Source organism: Lynx rufus, unplaced genomic scaffold (genome assembly GCF_022079265.1).
Source record: "Lynx rufus isolate CCGP_SWC_20201006 ecotype Redwood Valley unplaced genomic scaffold, mLynRuf1.p SCAF_3, whole genome shotgun sequence".
In the NCBI taxonomy this organism is placed as follows: domain Eukaryota; kingdom Metazoa; phylum Chordata; class Mammalia; order Carnivora; family Felidae; genus Lynx; species Lynx rufus.
Genome location: NW_025814845.1, coordinates 185,575,946 through 185,600,271, shown reverse-complemented (window position 1 = coordinate 185,600,271; position 24,326 = coordinate 185,575,946).

The window sequence follows — 24,326 nt, the reverse complement described above, 5'->3', positions numbered from 1 at the left end:
TTCTAATTTTTCTTCTAAAAGATCTGAAGTTTTTGTTTCACATTTAAGTTTTAAATCCATCAGGAATTTTTTGTGGTGTCAGGAATGTAGAAGAGATCCATCTCCCTCCACCCCACCCTCTCATGGATAGCCTATTGTCCCAGTATTATGTTTTGAAAATTTGTTCTTTTCCTCAGTTATCTACAATGCCACCACCACATTCCTATTTGAATTTTTCATAGATGTGTTAGTCTATCTCTTGACTCTTTATTCAGTTCTTTTACCAGTTTAATTTTAGTGTCTGTACCACACTGTCTTCATTAACTTTTGCTTAATAATATGTCATCATCATTGGTGGGGAGTGATTTCTCAAATTCTCTACCATCAGCATGTTGTTAATTCTTATGTGTTTGCTATTCCATGTTAATTTTAGAAGCCAATTTCTCAAAAAAGGAAGTTTCTCAAAGGGGGAAAAAAAAAGAACCTGTGGCCTTAGACTGAAATTGGATTGATTCTAGATTGATTTGGAGAGGGAATACTGTTGAGTATACTGCTTGGAGCTTTATAACATTGAGATTTCCTATCCATGAACATAGAATATCTTCATTTATTTTTATTATTGTGTTTTAGGTTTCTCCATACCATTTTAAACATCTCGTGCTGGATTTATTTCTGAGCGTTTCATTTTTGTAGTAGGTTTTACTTGTAAAATTGTCTGATCCTCTTGACTTCTCTGTGCAAAGAATTTTGAATTGTAGAGGCAATCATTTTAATGGAAAAATGTTTTAATTCAATATTCGAAGAGCTTGAGTGATTAAAATATTTTCCTCTAGAGATAAAAGAGATTTTCTTCTGTTGGGAGCCAGGGAGCCCTTCTGACCTAGAACCACTTCAGCTCCTTTAGGGAAGAGTATAATCCTTGAGGGTCACACCCACCTTTCTATAGGTTCTGCTGGCCCTAGATTGCTGTACTGGCATCTGGGCCTCAGAGAAATTTTGCTTTTATGTGAATAATATTTAGTACTTATAACTCTGAAAGATGTCTTATGCAGGATGTAGGTGTTTTCTAGTCAAAAAGTCCCTCAATATCTAGTCTGTTGTTCTGCCAAAAATCAGTGTCTCAAGGTTGATTCTTGGGAAACTAACTAGCATCATTCGTGACTCCCCATTTCTACAAAAATAAAATTAGTAACTTACGGATATTGAAGCTGATGGAAGCTGGCTGAAAAGCATCTTTCTTCGGAGACTATATTTATTTGGATTTTTTTTTAACATTTATTTATTTTTGAGACAGATGAACGGGGAGGGTCAGAGAAAGAGGGAGACACAGAATCTGAAACAGGCTCCAGGCTCTGAGCTGTCAGCACAGAGCCCGACGCGGGGCTCGAACCACGGACCACGAGTTGATGACCTGAGCCGAAGTCGGACGCTTAACCGACTGAGCCACCCAGGCGCCCCGAGACTATATTTATTTGAAGTGGACAGTAGTTAGTCATCCTTTCACACCGCCACTGCCTTCTTTGTTTTTCCCCACGTCTACCATTCAGAGAGTGGCAAAATGAGAATATTTCAGTCAAGCAGCAATGTTCTGGGGAATGATTAACACACACGGGTACCAAATAAAGTCATATGACCTATAACTTACCTTATTTGTGTACTTTTGCTAGAAGAATATTCTTGCCAGTGGTTATCAAATTCCAGTGAGGACTGCACGTGACAGGCATGACCTAGGAATAACCAGCTAAGCAATTAGTTGTGATCGTGTTCCAACATTGCTATATTGTCTGTTCTCCTTTGTGGGGACCTAAGTACTTGAGATTGCTCTCTTTCCCCAAGAGTTCCTGTCATCTATCACCTTTGAAATAAGAACTGCCTTATTCATCACTATGTCAACCGCCTAGCCTGGTAAGACTGCCCTCATCATGGGAGGATGGAGTAGAGTATAGCATGTTTCTCTTCTGCTTGATCTTGGATATATATTCTGTTTAAATACAGATATGACACGTCACTACCTAGTAATGTGAACTTGGTGTGTGTGTGTGTGTGTGTGTGTGTGTGAGTGAGTGTGTGAGTGTGAGAGAGATACATACGTTTACAAAGCTCTTATGGAATACACCAGGTAAGTTGAAGCATCCAACACATATTTTGGAGAGCATCACCTACAGGAATACATAGACTTAGACAGTAGATGTTTAATTCCATCTCATTGTCAATGCCAGAAACATAGCTGGAAGTTACTCATTAGGCTCATAAGGGAGGTGAGCTCCACTTCAGGCCTAATTAACACCCATGCCTGTGTCCTCCCTGATTGTGTACTTCACACATAGACAGTTTGGATTCTACCCTATTTAATTTGTGACATGTTTTCAGCAGTTATTCTGTCAAGTAACAGACGTTTATTGTGATTTTACTAAATGTACACTACACTGGATATTAGGAATATAATAAAAGGAAAGAAATCTGGTACCTGCCCTATAGGGTTTCAGAGTCTTCGGGAAAAGACAGTTGTAAGAGTGTGCAAAGTGCTTTGAAAGAGGTATATACAAGATATTCAGGACAGTAACAGAGTAATGAATTCTGCTTGACAGTCAAGAGAGACTCCGCAGAAGAAATTATATTTGGTTCAAAAGGAAACAGAAAAAAAAATGTGTAGGAGTTTCCTAGGAGGAACATAACAGGAACATTTCAGGCAGAAGGAACACCATGATAAAGTGGTTATGGGTACAGTATGCTGCAATGAGAAAAAAAAAAAAAAAGCTCACGGTCTGGTTCATCACTTCCTGGGTTTTGTTTGACAAGCATTTTCTTCTGAGAGAATCATTTCTTCTTTGCAAATTAGGCATAATTACCTCAGAGGGTTGTTAGAGGTTTTATTGAGATAAATTAAAAAGTGTTTACTTACCAGAGCAAATTGGCTCATAAAAATAGATCAAAAAGTGGAAGCCCTAACTTGCAAAGGCAAATAAGTCATGATAAATCATGATCAAGACATGAAGAGTAGATCATCAGTGGGTTTTAATAATTTCCAACGAAGTCCAAAATCTTCAGAGACACATCCCTGGTGTATTTAGCATTGATATTTGATGGGTTCTAGAAAGAGCTTCGAATAAATTTAAGAGTTTGAAGGTGAAGAGAAAAAAATGTTTAGCCCAAGTGTACTTTTTCTATTTTTTTAATGCAACTTCTTATTTTGAGATAATGGTATATTCTTATGCAGTTGTGGTGGTGGTGTTGTTTTAAAGAGAGAGAGAATGAGAATGAGTTGGGGAGAGGGGCAGAGAAAGGGAGAGAATCTTAAGCAGGCCTCATGCTTTGCACAGAGTCTGATGCAGGGCTCGATCCCATGACCCTGGGATCATGACCTGAGCTGAAATCAAGAGTCTGATGCTCAACTGAGTGAGCTATGCAGGCGCCCCATAGTTTTGCAAAATAATACAAGGAGAACAGATGTACTCTTTACCCAGTTTCTTCCAGTGGTAATACCTTGGAAAACTATAGTGCAATATCACAACCAGGATATTGACATTGATACAGTTAAGACACAGAACGTTCCATCAACACAGTGATCCTTCATGTTGCCTTTTTATAGCCCAACCCACCATCCACCTGCCCCCCTTCCACTACTTAACCCCTGCCAACCACTAATCTATTCTCCATTTCCATTTTTTTTTTTTTTTTGTCATTTCAACAATGCTGTTTTAATGGAATCATAAAGTATGTAACCTTTTGGGGTTGACTTTTTTTTTTCACCCGTCATAATTTTCTAGATATTGATCCGGGTTCTTTCCATGTATCAATAGTTCATCCCTTTTTATTGCTTAGTAGTAGTCTATAATGTGGCTGTACCACTGTTCACTTATTGAGGGATATCTGAGTTGTTTAATGTTTGGGGTATAATGAATAAAGTTTCTGTCAGCATTCACATACAGGTTGTTGTGTACACATAAGTCTTCATTTCTCTTGTATAAATATGCAAGGGTATAATTTGTGAGTTGTATGATGTGCTTGTGTGTGTGTGTATGAAAAAACTCCCAAACGGGTGGTCCACTTTCTCTATAATTTTGCCAGCATTTGGTGTTCTTCAAAGAAAAAATGTCTTCCTTTCTAGTATGTGTATAGTGATCTCTCATTGTGATTTTAATTTGCATTTCCCTAAATGTGCTAACTTGTTGAGTATGTTTTCATATGCCCGTCTGCCTTCAGCAAAATGTCTCCTTGTGTCTTTTGTCCATTTTCAGATTGGATTTTTGGATTTTTACTGCTGAGTTTTGAAAGTTCTTGATGTATTTTAGATACTATTCCCTTGTTGCATATGTGGTTTGTAAATATTTTCTCCCACTCTGTAACTAACTTTTTCATCCTGTCAGGGTCTTCTGCAAAGCAAAATTACTTAATTTTGATGAAGTCTAATCTATCAATTTTTCCTTTTCTGGATTGTGTTTTTGGTACCAAGTCTCATAACTCTTTTGCTTCTGCCTAAATTCTGAAGATTTTCTTATGTTTCTTTTTTCCTTTACGTTTATAGATTTACATTTCGTATTTAAGTGCATGATCCACTTTGAGGTAGTTTTGCATAAAATTGTGAGACTTAGATCAAGATTTTCCCTTTGTTTTCCTCTGATGCATGCCCAATTGCCCATCATTTGCTGAAAAGACCATCTTTTATCCAGGCTATCTTTTGCACCTTTGTCAAAAATCAGTTGAGCGTATTTGTATGGATCTCTTTCAAGGTTTGTTATTCCATTCTATCTATCTATGTGTCTGTCTCTTTACCAACACCACATCGTCTTGATTTCTGTAACTACATCAAGTTTTCAAATTGGGTGGATGGATTCCTCCCACTATTTTTTTTTTCCAAAATTGTTTTATTCTTCACTCTTCTATAGAAATTTTAGAATAATTTTGCTTGTGTATACAAAAAGTTGTGCTGGATTTTCTAAAAAAAAAATTCATTCATGCATTGAGAGAGAGAGAGAGAGAGAGAGAGAGAGAGAGAGAGAGAGAAAGTGAGTATGAACAGGGGAAGGGCAGAGAGAGGGAAGAGAAAGATTTCCAAGCAGACTCCATGCTGTCAGCACAGCGTCCAATGTGAGGTTCGATCTCATGAACTGTGAGACCATGACCTGAGCTGAGATCAAGAGTCTGATGTTTGGGCCACCCGGGTGCTGCTGTGCTGGAGTTTTGATAGGGATCTCAAGTAAACCTGTATATAAATCTAGGAAAATTTAATGTATTCACTATTTTCGATCTTTCTGTCCACGGACATAAATGTTTCTTCTCGAATTTAGATGTTGTCAAATTTCTTTGTCAGCATCCTGTAGTTTTGAGCATACAAGTCTTGGACCTGTTTGGTTAGATGGACACCTCAGTATTTAATCTTTCTGAGTAATTGTAAGCGGTGCTGTGTCTATTGTTAAATTTTTGTCGTCCGTGTGTTTGCTGCCAGTATATGGAAATGCAACTGATTTTTTTCTATGTTTGTCTTGTATCCGATGACCTTACTGAACTCACCTATCCTGGGAATTTTGTTTTTATAGATTGCTTGTGATTTTCTGTACAGAAAATCACGTTCTCTGCAAATAAGAGCAGGTTTATTTCTTTTTTTCCATCTGCTGTGCTGGCTAGAACTTCTAGTACTGTATTGAACACTGGTGAGAGTAAGCATTCTTGATTTGTTCCTGATCTTGGGGGAAAGCATTCACTCTTGGAACCTTGAACATAATGTTAGATGTATGTGTTTTGTAGGCACTCTTGATCAAGTTAAGGAAGTTCTCTTCTATTCATATTTTCTGAGAATTTTTATTCCAAATGGGTGTTGAATATTGTCAAATGCTTTAGTTGAAATGATTTTTGTTCTTTAGCTTGTAATATGGTGGATTATATTTCTAGAATATAAAAAATTGTACTGATTAAATTTTGAATATTGAGCCAGCTTTGTATCCCTGGTATAAACCCTCTTTTATAGGTCATTTTATGTATTGTTTAATTCTATTTGCTAATACTTTGTCAAGGGTTTTTGCTTCTGAATTAATGAGGAATATTTATAGTTTTGTTTTGGTCTGGTTTTGGTATGAGAGTAATAATAGTTTTATAAAATGAATTAAAAAGTGTTTCCCCTTCTATTTTCTGGAAGACATTGTTTAGAATTTGTGGAAATTTTTTAATGTTTGATGGGATTCTCTAGTAAAACCATCTGGGCCTAAGAATTTTGTGTGTGTATGTGTATGTTCAAAATAAAAATTCACTTTCTTTAATAGTTATAGTGTATTTAAATGATGTTAAGTGTTGGGGTTGTTTGTGTTTCATTCAAGGAATTGGTCCATTTTGTCTACATTTTCGTATTTATGTGTATAGGGCAATTTATAATAGTCTCTTTTGATGTCTAAAGGGTGTGTGTAATATCCCATGTTTCTTTCTTGATTGTAATTTGTCTCTTTTTGTCTTTGCCACTCTTGCTAGAAACATTTCAGTTTTATGATCTTTTTAAAGAAACACCCTTTATTTCATTAATTTTTTCTATTGCTATCTGTTTTCAGTTTAAATTATTTTAGTTCTTTATTTTCTTCAGCTTGCTTTAATTTTATTTTGTTTTACTTTTTCTGGATTCTTCACTGGGCGTTTAGATTATTAGAGACTTCCTCTTTATTAGCATATGCACTAATGCTAGAAATTTCCTTCTCGGCACTTACTTGGCTGTGTCTCACAAATTTGGGTATGTTGTATTTTCAGTTTCATAAAAATTTTTTTTAATTTTCTCTGAGACTTTTTCACCTGTGGATCATTTAGAAGTGTGTTGTTTAGTTTCCAAAGATTGGAGAGTTCTCTTTCTGTTACTGATTGCTAATTTGATTGCAATGTGGTCAGTCAACACTCTGTATAACTTAAATGATTTTGAACGTGTTGAAGTTTGTCTCATGGCCAAAGATAGGGTCTATCTTGGTAAATGTTGTGTAGTCACTTGAAAAGAATGTATATCCTGCTGTTGTTGAGAAGAGTGTTCTATAAATATCAATTAGATCCTGTTAATTGATGGTATCATGGGGTTCTTCTGGGTTTTTTTGCTACTTTTCTGTCTAGTTGTTCTATCACTGGTAAGAGGGGAGTTGAAGTCTCCAACCATAATCATAGATATGTCCTTTCTCCTTTCAGTTGTATCAGTTTTGCATCATGTATTTCCCAGTTAATTTGGTTTGTACACACTTAGTCACGTAGTGTTGCTGAATCTTTTTGCTGGAAGACATTGTTTATAAGTTACCATTATAATTACAAAATGTCCCTCTCTGTGTCTGAGAAATGTCTTTGCTCTGAAGTCTACTTTATCTGATGATAATCTAGCCAATTCATTTTTTCCTTTAACTCGTGTTCAAATGATCTTTATCCTTTGACTTTAAACCTGCTTACCTTATTATATTTGGAGCGAATATCTTGTAGAAAACAGAGTGGGACTGTTTGTTGATCCACTCTGCCGATTTCTTTCAACTGGTGGATTTAGGTCATTTATGATTTAATATTATTATTTTTCCACTTTATATATTATATGTTAAGATATGTTGATATGTCATAGTATTTTCTGCTTATCTACCTGTATTCTTTCCATGCTCTTATCTTGCTAATACTTAGTTGTTTTGTAATTTTGGTTTGATCAGTATTCAGTGTTTACCTAATTACAACTTTGTAACTGGTATTTACATATAAGATAGGGAGTAATTATAATTCTTTTTTGTACAATTTTTTGTTTGTTTTCTTGTAATTAATTTTTTCGTTTTCCTTTGGCTTACTTGCTTGCCCTGGTTTACTTCCAAACACTCCACCGTTATTTTTACTCTCCTTCCTTGAAAAACTACTAGTCATATTTTCCATGTCTGAAAATGCCTTTCCCTGTCTCTTCATTCTGTACATACTTGATTGATATTTGACTAAAGGTAAAATTTTATATATAACAACATAATTTTCCTTCAGAATTTTCAAGGTATTGTTTCATTATATCTTAGCTCATAGTATTGCAGTTGAGATGCCAGAAGCCATTCCTTTTTTTTTTAATGTTTATTTATTTTGACAGAGAGCGCGTGCGCGCCTGCGCGCGCAGGCACATGCGTAACTGTGCGTGGGGGAGGGGCAGACAGAGGGAGGGACAGAATCCCAAGCAGGCTGGGGTGCTGTCAGCCGGATATAGGGCTCAAACTCACTGTGAGATCATGACCTTAGCTGAAATCAAGAGTTAGGTGCTTAACTCACGGAGCCACCCAGGAACTCTGATAGCAGAAGCCATTCTGATTCTTTTTTTTTTTTTTTAATATAAATCCAAGTTATTTAACATAGAGTGTAATAATGATTTCAAGAGTAGAATTTAGTGGTTCATCACTTACATACAATACCCAGTGCTCATCCCAGCAAGGGTTCTCCTTATTGCCCCTTGCCCATTTAGCCCATCCTCCTACCCAACACCCCACCAGCAACCCTCAGTTTGTTCTCTGTATTTAAGAGTCTCTTATGGTTTGTCTCCTTGTTTTTTTTTTTTATTTTTTATTTGTTATTCTTTTTAATGTTTATTTTTGACAGAGACTGAGAGAGACAGAGTGCGAACAGGGGAGGGGCAGAGAGAGAGAGGGGGACACAGAATCCGAAGCAGGCTCCAGGCTCTGAGCTGTCAGCACAAGGCCCGACGCAGGGCTTGAATTCATGGGCTTCGAGACGGTGACCTGAGCCAAAGAGTCGAATGCTTAACCTACTGAGCTACCCAGGCGCCCCTCCCTCCCTCTTTGTATATTATTTTTTGCAGAAGACATTCTGATTCTCGATGTGACCTATATTTCTTTCTCTGGAAGCTTGTCAGATCTTCTAATTGTCCTTACTGTTCTGAAATTGCTTGGAGATATTCTTGAGAGGGGTCTTTTCATCTTTTGTCCTAGGCATATGTTGGATTCATTGAATCTGGAAACTCCTGTTACTCAGCTTTGGAAAAAAAATTTTTTTTTTAATTCCAGTATCATTAACATACAATGGTATATTAGTTTCAGGTGTGCTATATAGTGATTCAACATTCTTTACATTACTCAGTGCTCATCATGGTAAGCGTACCCTTAATCTCCTTCACCTATTTCCCCCATTCCCCCACCGACCTCCCCTCTGGTAACCATCAGTTCCTGATTAAGAGTCTGTTTCTTGGTTTGTCTCTTTTTTTCCCACTTTGCTTTTTAGTTTCTTGAGTTCTACATGAGTGAAATCATATGGTGTTTGTTTTTCTTTAACTGACTTATTTCCCTTGGCATTATATTGTCTAGCTCCATCCATATTGTTGGAAACGGCAAGATTTCATTCTTTTTTATGGCTAGGTAATATTCTATATATAAACCACATCTTTTTTTTTTTTTTTACCATTCACCTTACAATGGACACTTGGATTGCTTCCATGATTTGGCTTTTGTAAATAATGTTGCAGTAAGAAGGAGGGGTGCATATATCTTTTGGAATTAGTGTTTTATATCCTTGGGATAATTCCCCAAAGTAGAGTTACTGGATCATACGGTAATTGAATTTTGAATTTTTTTGAGGAACTTCCATGCTGTTTTCTACAATGGCTTCCCCAGTTTGCATTCCCACCAACGGTGCTTGAGGGTTCCTTTTATTCCACATCCTTGCCAACACCTGTTGTTTCTAGTGTTTATGATTTTAGCTCTTCTGACAGGTCTGAGGTAATAACTCATTATGGTTTTGATTTGTATTTCCCTGACAATTAGTAACATTCAGCATCTTTTCATGTGTCTGTTGGCCGTCTGGATGTCTTCTTCGAAAAAACATTCATGACTTTTAATTGGATTATTTGGGGTTTTTTGGTGTGAAGTTGTATACGTTCTTTATATATTTTGGATACTAACCCTTCATTGAATATGTTATTTGCAAATACCTTCTCAGTAGTTTTTCTTTTAGTTTGTTGATCATTTCATTTGTTGTTGAGAAGCTTTTTATTTTGATGTAATTCCAGTAGTTTCTTTTTGCTTTTGTTTCCCTTGTCTCAGGAGACATATATAGAAAAATAGGGCTATGACTGATGGGAGGGAAATTACTGCCTGTGCTGTCTTCTAGGATTTACATGTTTCAGGTCTCCCACTTTGAGTTCATTTTTGTGTATGATGTAAGAAAGTGGTCCAATTTCTTTCTTTTGCATGTAGCTGTCCAGTTTTCCCAATACCATTTGTTGAAGACTATCTTTTTCTCCTTGCATATTCTTGCCTCCTTTGCTGAAGATTAATTGACCATACAATCACGGGCTTATTTCTGGATTTTCTATTCTCTTCTCTTGGTCTGTCTCTTTTTGTGCCAGTACCGTACTGGTTTGATTACTGCAGCTTTGTAGTATATCTTGAAATGTGAGATTGTGATACCTCCAGTTTTGTTCTTGTTTTTAAAGACTGCTTTGGCTATTCAGAGTTTTCTGTGGTTTCATATAAATTTCAGTAGTCTTTGTTCTTGTAGGAAGAATGCTGTTGGAGTGTTGATAGGGATTGCATTAAATCTGTAATTTCTTTGGGTAACATGGACATTTTAACAATATTCTCCCAATCCATAAGCTTGGAATATTGTTGCAGTTTTTGTATTGTCTTCAGTTTGTTTCATCAGTGTTTTACTGTTGTCAGAGTATAGGTCTTTCATCTCCTTGATTAAGTTCCTAGGTATTTTATTCTTTTTGGGTGCAATTGTAAATGGGACTATTTGCTTATTTTCTATTTCTGCTTATTTTCTATTTCTGCTACTTCATTATTAATGTATAGAAATGCAACAGATTTCTGGATATTGATATTATATCCTGTGACTTTATTGAATTCCTTTACCAATTCTAGTAGGTTTTTGGTGGAGTCTTGAGGGTTTTCTATATATAGTATCATGTCATCTTTATTATTTTTAATATTTTTAAACATTTTTTTAAAATTTTTTTAATTTTTGAGAGTGTGAGAGCAAGAGAGAATATGAGTTGGGGGGGGAGGGCAGAGAGAGAGGGAGATACAGAATCCGAAGCAGGCTCCAGGCTCTGAGCTGTCCACAGAGAGGCTGACACAGGGCTGGAACTCATGAACTGTGAGATCATGACCTGAACCAAAGTCAGACGTTGAACCGACTGAGCCACCCAGGGGTCCCTATCATGTCATCTTTAAATAGTGAAAGTTTTGCTCCTTCCTGACCAATCTGGATGCCTTTAATTTCTTTTTGTTGTCTGATTGTCGTGGCTAGGACTTCCAGTACTAAGGGGAATAAAAATTGGGAGAGTGGGCATCCTTGTCTTGTTCCTGATCTTTGGGGAGAAAGCTTTCAGTTTTCCACCGTTGCGTATGATGTTAGCTGTGGCTGCTTCATTGTGGGCCTTGACTGTGTTGAGATATGTTCCCTCTTACCTTACTGCAATTTTTTAACGTGAATGGAAGTTGTATTTTGTCGGTTGCTTTTTCCACACCTGTTGAGATGATCATATGATTTTTATTTTTTTCTCTTGTTAATGTGATGTAGCACATTGATTAATTAATACTGAACCATCCTTGCATCCCTAGAATAAATCCTACTTGGTTGTGTTGAATGATTTTTTAATGTATTGTTGGATTTGGCTTGCTAATATTCTGTTACTTGTTTTACAGTTGTTTTTGTAGTTCTTTTTTGTTCCTCTTTTTCTTGACCTCTTCTCTTGTGGTATGATGGCTTTCTTTAGTGATATGCTTGGATTTCTTTCTTTTTATTTTTTGTGAATATATTACCAGATTTTATTGTTAGCATTGGACTTATACATAACATCTGATGCATATAGCAGTCTATTTTAAGCTAATGGTCACTTAAGTTTGAACCCATTATAAAAGCACTAAATCTTTTGTTGCCCCCCCATGTTTTATGTATATGATGTCACACTTTCCATCCTTTTATTTTGTGAATCTCCTGACTGATTTTTATAGATATAATTGCTTTTACTGCTTTTGTAAGTAAATAATCTAATACTTTCATTATGTTTGCATTTACCTGTGAAAATTTTTCCTTTCATAATTTTCTTATCCTGATTATGGCCTTTTTCTTTCTGCCCAAAAAATTCCTTTTAATGTTTCTTCTAACACTGATTTAGGGGTGATGAGCTCCTTTAACTTTTGTTTGTCTGGGGAATTCTTTATTTCTCTTTCTTTACTGAATGATCACCTTGTTGGGTTAAAATTCTCTTTATCACTACTTTTCCCCCATCTTAATCCCTATGTATCTTGGTGCTGTCCTCCTTGGGTTAATTTTAGTGGGGGCTCTCTGTGCCTCCTGAATCTGGATTTGTTTTCTTCAGATTTGGGAAGTTTTCAGCTATTATTTCTTCAAATAAAATTGCAGCCCCTTGTTTGCTCTGTTCTGCTTCTGGGATCTTGTTTATTTATGCTCGATGGTATTGCTGAGTTCCCTTAGTCTATTTTCATTTGTTATTATTATTTTTCTCTCTTCTTCCAGCTTGATTCCTTTCCATTACTCTCAAGTGCCATGAATATCTTCATGACCATTAGTTTCAATTCTTTATTAGTCATATTTTACTGTCTCCATTTCACTTATTTGTCTTGCCCTGATTTTACCCTACTCCTTGATTTGGGGCATATTCCCCCCTCTCTCCATTTTGGCCAATCTCTGTGTCTGTTTCAGTGTATTAGAAAAGTCAGCTACCTCACCTCCTCTTGAAAGGAGTAGCTTTATGAAGAAGAGGGTCTTGCCGTGCACCGTCTCCTATTCACCAGACTCTGGTGCTTGAGGAATGTCTCCGATGCATGTCGCATGTGCCCTGTTGTTGTGGCTGAGTCAAGTTTATGTTGAGCCCAGTCATCTACAATGTCTGCTGTGGGCAGGATTTGGTCCCTGCGTTGTTAGTGGGCCAATCTGGGGCCTCCTTGGGCTTGAGTTGAGTCAGACCGGGCATTTTCCAGAATGGCGGTCGCCCCGACTGCAGGGTGCTCTCCCTGTGTTGGGCCCTGAGAAGCTTTCTTTGGTGGGTGAGGCCTGCAGTCCCACTCGCTGTTTGCCCTCAACAAAGATGAACAGAGAGGAAATCCTGTCTTCCTCTCTCTGCAGGATAGGAGTCGTTTGGAGTGGTGCCAGCCCCTGTTGGGTCTCTTTGCGTACTGTCAGACTTGTGGCACTGCTTTGGTTGAACTCCTGTCAAAGGCGTGCTGGAGGGTGGGATCCCTCAGAAGAACACAGAGGCGGGGGTCCATGGTGCCGGCGAGGTCCGAGCTGGTCTGTTGGAGGTGGGACCTGTAGCCCCCTGGGAAAACCCCTGCTGAGGCCAGCTGGGCTGGAAGGTTTGGTATGCGGATAGGGACAGGGCCAGAGCATGCTGTTGGCAAACTAGATGGAGAGTGTTAACAGGGTGCTGGTCCCCACAGGTGTCTAGGCTGGGGACAGGGTGGGGAAATGGCACCTGCCACCTCCTTGTTCCTGGAGAAGTCTCCCTAAGATCCATGCCCCTCCCGCACAAGCTCTGAGATTATTGAGCACATCTCCCTCAGGCATACCCTAGGAGTTTTTTTGAACAGCTGCTTCTGGGCTTTAGCTCCACAGGGCTGTTATGCTGTCTCTTTAAGGGCAGGAACTCCGTTTCCCACCTCCCTCTGGCTGTCACAGAGCCAAGCCCACTGATGTTTTTAAAGCTCCAGGTGTTGAGCGCCACTGATTGTTAAGAACTTGGGAAGCCAGGACCCCCTGGTTTTCAAAGCCAAATGTTAGGGAGATTCGTCTTCCTTGCATGAGTCCCCAGTGCCTGGGGTGCCTGGCATGGGGTCAGGCGGTCTGCTCCTCTCCCTTCTCCCCGCCTGCAGTGTCCTTCCCTCCCGTGGACAGTCCTTTGGGTCCATTCAGCTCCTGATCCTATCTCTGCTCTCCTTCCCTCCTTGATATAGCCTCTCCTTTGTTAACTGTGGAGAGTCTGTTCTGCCAGACTTCTCGTCATTTTCTGGGTTATTTACGCTGATGTGGGTGTTATCCAGGTGTACCCGTGGGTCAGGGTGAGCTTAGGGTCCTCCTCCTCTGCCAATTCTACCAGAAGTGCTTTGGAATTAAAACAAAAACAAAAACAAACAAAAAAACCAAGATATCCCCCCTCTCTTGTCTTTGTTCTCTTTTTGGAACTGGTTATTCAGATGATACATCTCCTAGACTGGTCCTTTGATTTTTTTTTTTATGTCACTTCTTTTTCTCATTTGTGACTCTATTTTATGTGACATGTCATCAGTTTCACTTTTTAATATCTATTGTTTTCATTTCTGCCATAACCCTTGTAAGTTCTAAGAGGTGTTTTTATATCATGAAGCTCCCGTCTTTTTGTTGCCTTGTCTTCTCAGCTGATGGATGTAATACCTTTGCTTATCATTTTCAAGACCTAAGTTAGCTTTTCAGGTTTTCTTTTTCTGCGAAATTTATATTTTCTCCAAATGGCTTATTACTTATTGCCTTCGTTTTTGTCTGTTGCTTTTCTCCCCTGCTGGAGGTCGTCTCCAGATGTCGGTAATCATGAGTTGTCTGATGATATATGAGTGAAGGACCAAACATACGATTGGCAGTGAGACTGTAGGGTGATCAGGTTGGACACAGCTTCTGGGAAAGTCTAATGTTGGAAATAATCAGAGTGGCTTTCTTCCTCTCGGGCTAATCCCATTCCTTAGAGAAGGCTTTTCCCCATCTGCTACCTGGAAGTAAAGGGTGGGAAAGCGTGAGCAGGGAAAGAAGCGTGGAGGGGATTAGCATTCAAACTTAATCCTTTGGGTTTCAATGAAGTATGTTGGCCTCACCTGTGCTTTCTGTACGCCAAGGCAGAGGCCCCTCATTTTACCCTCTCTGGAATTTCCCCTTTTACAGTAGTGAAGAAGGGAAGTTATCCAGTGGTGTCAAGGAAAGCGATCTAGGCTTCTACGGAAAAAGCTTTAAGAAATTTATTTTGTATATCAGCCCACCCCTCTTCGCTCCTACTGAAGAGCTACCTGGTGCCACCTATTTGAAATTTAAAATTTCAAATTTTTAAAATCTTTTAATCTTTAAAATTCTGTTGATTATTTCTTGAATTCTGGGCTTTAAATCAGATTATTATTTTTTTTTTTTTAGCTTTAGCTTTCTGCTGGTTTAGAATTTGAATTGCTTAGGCTTCCTAAGTAGATTACCACTTATCTATGCCCACGTTTCACCTACCAAACTGTGTGTTGTTGTCTCCTGTCTTGCTCTCTCCTTCTGCCTTCATTTCTCGAAATTACCTTTATTGACATGAGATAGAACTTCTGTGTTGTGGGGGCGCCTGGGTGGCGCAGTCGGTTAAGCGTCCGACTTCAGCCAGGTCACGATCTCGCGGTCCGTGAGTTCGAGCCCCGCGTCGGGCTCTGGGCTGATGGCTCAGAGCCTGGAGCCTGTTTCTGATTCTGTGTCTCCCTCTCTCTCTGCCCCTCGCCCGTTCATGCTCTGTCTCTCTCTGTCCCAAAAATAAATAAACGTTGAAAAAAAAAATTAAAAGAAAAAGAACTTCTGTGTTGTGGGGAAACAAAGTTGGATACTTGGGTTCAATCTTCCGTAACTATGGAATCCCATATTCGAAAGGTGTTCTTGGGTGGTACGTAGGATTCGGAGATTGGAGAGTAGATCCAAAAGTGTGGCAGGGAAAAGAGAGAGAGAAAGAAGGGGTGATAGACCCTGAAATGGGGCGAATTGTGAGGCAATGAGGGAAGATGCTGAGGTAGGCAAGGTGCGTGGAGAAAGTCAGACTTGCTTCTACGGCCTCTGCCTAGATGTTTACACCTGCTTGCTAGAAAGCAAGGCATTTTTTAAAAACTCATGGGTAATGACCTCCAAAATTGCCTCATTACTTTTCCCTGGGGATTGAGTTGGGCACAGGTACCAGTAAAATTCACCTGGCCCCACCTAGGACTCATTTCTTGGTGTCCCAGGGCCCTAGCGGACCATCTCCCTGTCTCGTCATCAGGACTGTTGTAATTGGAGTGAGATCAGCCACCAAGACAGAAACAGACCAACCCAGGTCTTAACCTTAACCTTACACTGAAGTGCACCAAGGTTCTTTATACTTGACTGTTTATGCCTTGGAAAACGTAATGCCCCAATCTCCTCGTTCTCTTCCTGAATCAGGTTTGTGTTTGGCAAAGGGTAGTATTTCAGCCAAACCTTCTTCTTTTTTTTTTTTTTTTAATGTTTGTTTATTTTTGAGAGACAGAGACAGAGCACAAGTGGGAAGGGAGCAGAGAGAGAGGGAGACACAGAATCCGAGGCAGGATCCAGGCTCTGTGATGTCAGCACAGAGCCCAAGGCGGGGGCTCAAACTCCGGAACCTTGAGATCATGACCTGAGCTGAAGTCGGTGCTTAACCGACTGAGCCACCCAGGTGCCCCTTTCAGCCAAACTCTTTCAAAAGTCCTGTTTGCTTTACTTAAGATACGCAATAGGCAACTTCTATTTCTAACTTCATTTTCTTAGCTTGTATGTTTTTTTTCTTTGTAAGTCACCTCAAATCCATTATGGAACAGGAGGTATGTTAATTACTAAAGTGAATTCAATACAATAAATTTCCTCAATTTGGATTTTTTTTTTTCCTATTTTGGTTCACTGGTTTTCTGGAAACAGGAAATAAAATAATTACCAGGTAAAAATTGACTTTCATCTTACATTTTGCATCAATAAATGATTAGTTTGACATTATATGTTACTACACTAAGATTCCTCATTGAAATAATCTGTCATTTACAGAATTTGAAAGCAAGTTAATTTCCAGTGACCTGTACTGAAAATCCTACTCATGTTCAACATTTGGTGAGCTAAATGCAAATTAATTAGGAGCATATGGACAAAATTTCCCTTGAAACAGGCACGGATTTATCAATGAGAATGTGTATGTACTTGATTAAATATCAAGTGCAGGCACTACATAAAATGTTTTAAATAGCTATTTAGCAAAAGCCATAATGCCACTGAACACAACACCATGATTTCCTGTGATTTGACATTGAGGACAGAAGTCTGTAAACTTTATAAAACATCTGTCTGGGAAACCATGCATGGAAGTCAAAACTTCCGTAAGAATAGAAGACAGCATCTAGTTTAACATAACCAGTCTATTTGGGCAGGGTGCCACCCCTCGTGACATCTCTCGTGACAAGCATTTAGGTAGTACGTTTTGAGAATGTTTGAGAGAGGAAAGTAGAGATTGAAGGAGAATCTGAGCTGTGTTAGATTGTATGGGAAAACCAAGGGTGCAAATTTTCATGAACATGGTTAGGAGTCTGCATTTTCTTATTAGAATCAGCATTTGGGGTCTTTGATTCATCCCAGGACAAAGATAGAAGGTCCCGTGAATGTGCAGACCCACCCAAGTTCATTTAAATAGTGCAGATCTGTCACTGGCCCCTTGAAGGTGGCCTTCCTGTGAAGTGAGCACCAGAAAGGCAGGTTGAGCCCCACAACATCTGCCCAAGCTATTCACCCAGCGCCATGTTCCCATGTGTTTCTTAACCCTTTATATACTTTGTGTGGGTCTGGCATTTTGTTGCTGGACTTTCAGTGCCCATCAGTTTTGGAGATCCATTTGAATACAGTGAGCTCACTGTATTTAAACTCAGTTGAATATTTAAGCTCTTACCCCTCTTCTATGTTAATTGAGTGGATTAAAAAATAGCAAGTTCTCAAAGTTTGTCAAAAGCTCACTTTTATTGCAGTAAAATGCACTGATATTAATTATGTCAGATATATATCAACGTAGGATGGTGTAGGCAAAGGAATTCCCAGAATTTTAAGCCCTACCCGGACGCGTGTCTGGGTACCCAGGGTTAGCAAATGGACTAACAAATGGGTCTTGACAAATCTGAAAGGGGTCAAGGGAGCTTCCCATTTTCAGTCAATTATAATCACTACTTTGACACCTCGTTATTTATCATTTCTGCTACCAATAACTGGTAGAAAAGGAAAGAGCTGCAATCATAAAGACGAGAACAGTCGTGATTATGTGACTCTTATATGTAGATCCTTAGGCATTTGATGTGGTTTCTCCTTCAAAATTAATCTTCACGTGTTCCATCATTAACGCCCCATTGTACTCCTTGATTTTTAACATCCTCAGTTTGAGAGAGGTTTTTTCCACCAGTCCATTGCCTTATGAAAATTTCATTGCCTCCTCGGTGTATCCTCCCGATCCATGGGAACAATTTCCATAAGCAAACTAGCAGGCCACCTGGATGAGATGGAAAATTCCCAAAATTCTTTCCAGAGGGAAGCCCGAGGGAGTGAGGCTGCCTGGCCCTTAGTACATCTGTCATGGCACTTGCTTTTTCTTCCACATGTACTGCTATTCTCTACCCTTCCACTGACACTTGGAAAACCTCTAACTATAATTCTAACCACACAACTATCACCACTTCAATTAAAATTTCCTCTGGACACAATTATGCATTCACTTCTCTGTATTCCTAGTGCATTTACACATAATACAGGGTAGGATTTATTCTGTGGCTCAGAATGACCTTTTTGGATATCTAACTGCCCATCAGACCGTGGGGTGTCATGGGGAAGGGACTTTAGTTATTCTTGTTATGCACAATAACAAGAAAAGTGGGGAAGTCAAAAGACTGATTCTGGTCCCATCTCTAACATTAAGATAACTTGGGCATAAGCACACAGTAAAGAATAAGTGAAATACAAATAGAAAAAGCCACATCCATTTCTTCTTACCTCCAGTACTTAGGTATTCTTACAATAAAATCAAATATTGTTTTGGTTACAAGATTTTCATATATTAAGACCATTATTTACAAGTTGACATCATTTTTAAGATTATAGAAGTGTTTAGTAATCTGATGGCATTTTACGCAGTGAATAAGTAAAATAAAGGAAATTAACTATAGAAGGAGTTCATTATGTAAGAACTATGTTTACTCACACTATCCTTCCTGTCACTTCCCAAGCATGATTTTTGTAGATAAACGTTGAGATACGCCAAAAACAGTCATCATTGGTTTTTTATACAAATTGTTTTCCTCTGAGGGGATTAGGTTGGATTAAAAAATGATTACACTGGAAACTAGGACTTTTTTTTCTTAAATATCACGAAGACTTTATTTTTGATTCATTGTGGTATAGAATAATGGTGATTTTAATACTTGGCTGCATTCACAGTCTGGAATTTCAATGGTTGACCCTTGATAGCACTTGATGTTCTGAAAATCACAGCTGGCCATTGTATATTTCAAATGGGTTTCACATTCGGCCGACTTCTCTTTGTTCTCAGGAAGGAAAGGGTTATTGGAAGGTCTCGAAACCATTTCTCTCCCTTCTTAGGAACACCAGAAGCAAACTTGGCCCTAAGCAGAACCCCTTACCAGCATGAAGTGGTGTTAAATCAGGGTCTTTCCGGGGTTGCTGTGTACCAATTACTCATCTAGAAATGTTTTTAGCAAGATATTCTTAGTCTGTCTAGAAAAGATTGTTTATTGCCAATAAACCTGCAATTCACGGGTAGCGGCTGCCCTGAAGAATAAATGTTGGAACCAGAGAAAGCTACATGATACTAGAAGATAAATAAGCTAAGAGGGCCTAAATTCAATGGCAGCTTCTTGCTAACCTATCCCTCACACAGTTCCCTCTCAGAAATCAAAATCCATCCCAGAAGAAACAGGGACTCAGGAAGTTCTGTCTGCTGGACTTGGGAATCCCTAGGTATTGATGTCACACATGCTTTTAATTATATAGTATATATTTTACTAATCATCAATAACAGTCTGTCAGGTATGACTCCTACTTCATGTGAATCTGTTGACAATTAAGGCCTTTGTGTTCACTCATTTTAAAAATCATAGAAAAGGGGCACCAGGGTGGCTCAGTTGGTTAAGCGTCCGACTTCAGGTCGTGATCTCACAGTTTGTGAGTTCGAGCCCCGTGTCGGGCTCTGTGCTGACAGCTCGGAACCCGGAGCCTGCTTCAGATTCTGTGTCTCCTTGTCTCTCTGCCCCTCCCCAACTTGTGCTGTGTCTCTCAAAAAATAAACGAACATAAAAAAAATCATAGAAAAATTCAACCTTAAAAAAGGAGTAACCGTAATCACACATTTGACTAAAAACAAGTTAACTTTAGGTTACTCTACCCTTCCTGACGTTTGGACCCAGTCCCGGTGGAGTGGGTTCTCTGCTCTGGTCTTATTTTCTCTTTGGGTGTTAGTAAGCATGTAGGACATTCTATTGGAATAAATACTTTACAATTACTTGTACAGATATCTGCTCGGTCTGGGACTCGTCTGACAACAGTAATGATCTCATTAGTTATTTTAATAGTTTAAATAGTGCCTTGGAGAGTAAGAGGATCTGCCGTTAAGGGAAGAAGAAGCACAACTGAGTGGTCTCATTAATGAATTGAGCCCCTCGTTAGCTAATCTTTTCCCAAGTCTCTAATGATGTCCTGGTTAATGGCCACAAGAAATACAGAAGTATTTTAATAGAGGGTTCTCAATCTAAAACCTTTGCAGCTGTGACAGCAATTACTTTGTACATAATAATAACACAATAAAAGCCGCCAACTTCTACTGAGGGCTTACTATATGCCAGACGCCTGTGGGGATAGAGAACGCCTAAGAAGACAAACTGAACCCATGTGCCCACCCAGTGGATGTCTAACTCCTGGTATACACACACTTACTAAATTGGGTCAATTGACATAGTTGGTCAACTGTTCAAAAGTGTACAGATGGTGAGCACAGGTGAATCTCGAAGGTTCATCGTTTATAAGAAAATATATATTGCGTCTTGATGCTGTGGAGAAGAAAATTCCTTTCTCCCTAGCAGCACAAATCCACCCTCCGGGGTAGTAGAGGAGAAGGTTTTGTTGTTTTTTTCGCTCTTTAATCTTCCTAATTTCTATTTCAAAGCAGAAAAAAAACCAACAATGAATATTCGCCTGCTGAATGTAAGACACTGTAGTCAGGTGGTACGGAAGAAAGGGAGAATGCTTCAGAGTCCTTTTCAGTTAGTCTCTGATGCCTTGGCTGTTGATTCAGAACATCTAGGTACACATCGAATCCTGAGCAGCACAGAGACTTTGTCAGAGAACTGAACCCCTTTTGCCTGGTACAAACCAGCGTTTGGACCCAAGAGCACAGGTGCTGGGAGTCAGAAAGCCTGCATGCAAGTTCCACTTCTGCTTTTACTAACTGTATGACTTGGCCCAAGTGATGAAGTCTTCCCATATGTCCCTTTGCTCATCTCTAAAAATAGACATCATGTACGAGCACACACTAAATAGCCAATAGATGGTAGCTGTTGTTACTTTTACTGTTAATAATGGAATTACCACTTGGGGCGGTTCATCCCCATGGTATGATGCCTTTGTTTTCACTGCCCAAGATTTTAGTACTCCTCCCTGTCAATCTTGACTTGAACCTTGCCCCAAATCCCAGTTTATCAGCCTTCAACTTCCCACCCAGTGGTTAGACCTTGCGCCTTTTATATCCTTTCCACCAATACCATTACTTTCTCCATCCCCCCCGACCCCAGCCCGTGGGCTGTATTTCTGCCATATTCAAACTGATGCCCGCTTGTTTTTGAGTATTAGCTGACCCAGTGACTTTCTTTTTTTTATCCCTGCCCCACTTAACCGCTGGATACCCTTGGAGCTCAGAAACATCCTCAACTGGGGCTAAGTTTGCCTTTTGTACCATGAATTATTTGTGTAGTTGGGAGCGCCCATTGTATTAGGCTATGTTGCTCAGGTTCCCTCCCTCGCTTCTGTTCCCTCCTTGTTGGCTTAGGTGCCGACATGCCTCACGTGTGACAATTTTATATAGCAGGACATAGAAAAAGGAACTCACGGCCACTTCAGCCTAGAATTTGCTGTTCCACATAATCTTAGCTCCTAAAATACTCAGGCAATTGACACAAAATGTAGTCTTTTAATACCAATTTCTGTATCAGTAGAATCTATTAATAATTAAAACCTGAGTTTTATGTTGGCAAGCTGGTGTGGATACAAGGAGTGCGATTAAATGGGAAACAGAAGTATGTCTCAAAATCCTTATCCAAGTTTATCAGTCTGCAAGAAAAGTACAGCAATTATAATTTAGTATTACTATAACGTGTCATTAATGGCATTCATTATTTTAGCAGGAGTCATAGATAGGTATCTGAGATACAGCAGAAATCATAATCTTTGCCCTACAGCCAACTCGTCCCCCGGATTCTTCATGCTTCTCGATAGGTTCTGTTTTGATTCTAGTCACACAAGCTTACACGCTTGGAGGTATTCATATATTATTTTACCAGAAGATATAAATACACAGCTGGCAGTGTCTTTTAGATAGCATTGTATTAAAACTAGCCAAACATGATTGCTGATAGAAACATCTTTTTGTTATTTCTTAGAAAAATTTATTATTACGACTATATTTTTTGGAGCAGTTCCACATTCACAGCAAAATTGAAGGGAAGGTACAGATATTTCCTATATGCTCTTTGCCCCTATATATGAATAGCGTTCCCCATTATCAGTGCCCCCCCCCGCCACCAGAGTGGTTCCTATATTAAAATTGATAAACCTACACTGATGCATTATAATATGTATATCCTACGATACCGCGTACTATATAATACCATAATATTATGGTATTACACAGGATATTGTCACTGCCCTGAAAATCCTCGGTGCTGTGCCTATTCATCCCTCCCCACCACCACCAACCCCTGTCAACCATTTAATTTTTTACTTCTTACATACTTTTGTCGTTTTCAGAACATCGTATTGTTGGAATCCTACAGTCTTTAGTTTTTTAAGATTGGCTTCCTTCACTGGGTAATAAGCCTTTAAGTTTACTCCATGTCTTTTCATGGCTTGATAGCTCATGTAAGTGCCGAAGAGTATTCCATTGGATGTACAACAGTTTATCCATTTGCCTGTTGGATGTACAACAGTTTTTATACTGGGTATTTAAGTGCTAGACAAATGCTATTCAATAATCAAAGCAGAACCCCACGCTGCATACAATGTAACAGTTTGACTTTATTACAAGGCTTAGATCTTATCTAATAATGTTAATATGTTGTGTCAGGATAGGTTGTCCTCTGTGACGACCCCGAAATCTCAGCCCACAAAGGTTTATCTCTTGTGCGTACAAAGTCCAACGTGGATGTTCCTGGACAGCAGCACTCACGCCCCCTGGGTAGTGACTCAGGAGTGCAAGCCCTTTGCACTTTGGACGCCTCCTCCTTCTCTATGCGTGGCCTCCAGGTCTGCTGTGTGAAGGGAAAAAGGGAGCACGAAATCTTCCCCCGGGGTGTTCATGGCCAAGTCTGGAATTATAATGTCCACCTTCATTGCAGTGACTAGAAACATGACTCCCACATCTCTGCAAGGAAGACTAGGAAATGAATCTTTCAAGGTCCCCAGGAGGGACATTAACTGCGTTTGTAAACATAGGATTGTCCTTGCTATTCCCTTAACAGTTGAGATTATACCTAGAATGTAAATAAATGATATGTATTTAGTATCCATATGGCAATGCCTTTAACTGTTTTAGATTATAAAGGATAGAACCAAGGTCCATGTAATTCTCAGTGTAGAGTGCCTTGCACATATATAGATGTTCAGAATGAAAGCTATACATACATTTAGGTGTATTTCAGTAAATACAGGGGATTGTGGAGAGCGGAAAAGACAGAGCAAGCAGGTCCATCGATTAGCCAGTACTAATAATAAATTGGAGAACTGCAGAAATAAACAGCCCAGGAATGAATTAGGCAATGTTTTACTGTAGAAATTCTACCAGAATACGGTCTGACTCCTATGCTTCCCAAATGTCCTACATAAAACCATTAATACTGTAAAAGGCCTCCGTGAAGAATGGAATTTCCCCCAATTGAGTGGGCATAATTTTGTCTGCTGCCAGATGAAGGAACTTTCTGAAGCAATTGTTACCGTGGAAGGTGAACAAAAAGGCTTTGTGCACGGGCAACCAAGAAATCTAAACCTTCTCCAAGAGACGCCAACCAGCTTCCAGGTTGCAGGCACCCAGAGCGCATACTCTATCAACCATTGGCATGTTTTGCTTTTTGTAACAAAAAGCTTCTTTCTATAATAGGGGCAATTAGTCTTGTACTCAGTTGGGGGTTCAACTCAGCTTCTGTCTCAATAAACAGAACCAGGGCGGGATTAGCTCTGGTGCAGGATACCTGCCAAGCAGCAATCCTTACTGGATGGATGAAAATAAACCATTATTAAAAAGTCCTGTTTTGGCCTTAAACATTTCCTCATGGTTTCACTGCACTGCCAGAGCTCACGCACATGGCCCCTCAAGCCGTGCAAAGTCCCGGGGGCCACACCGTTCTCCTAGG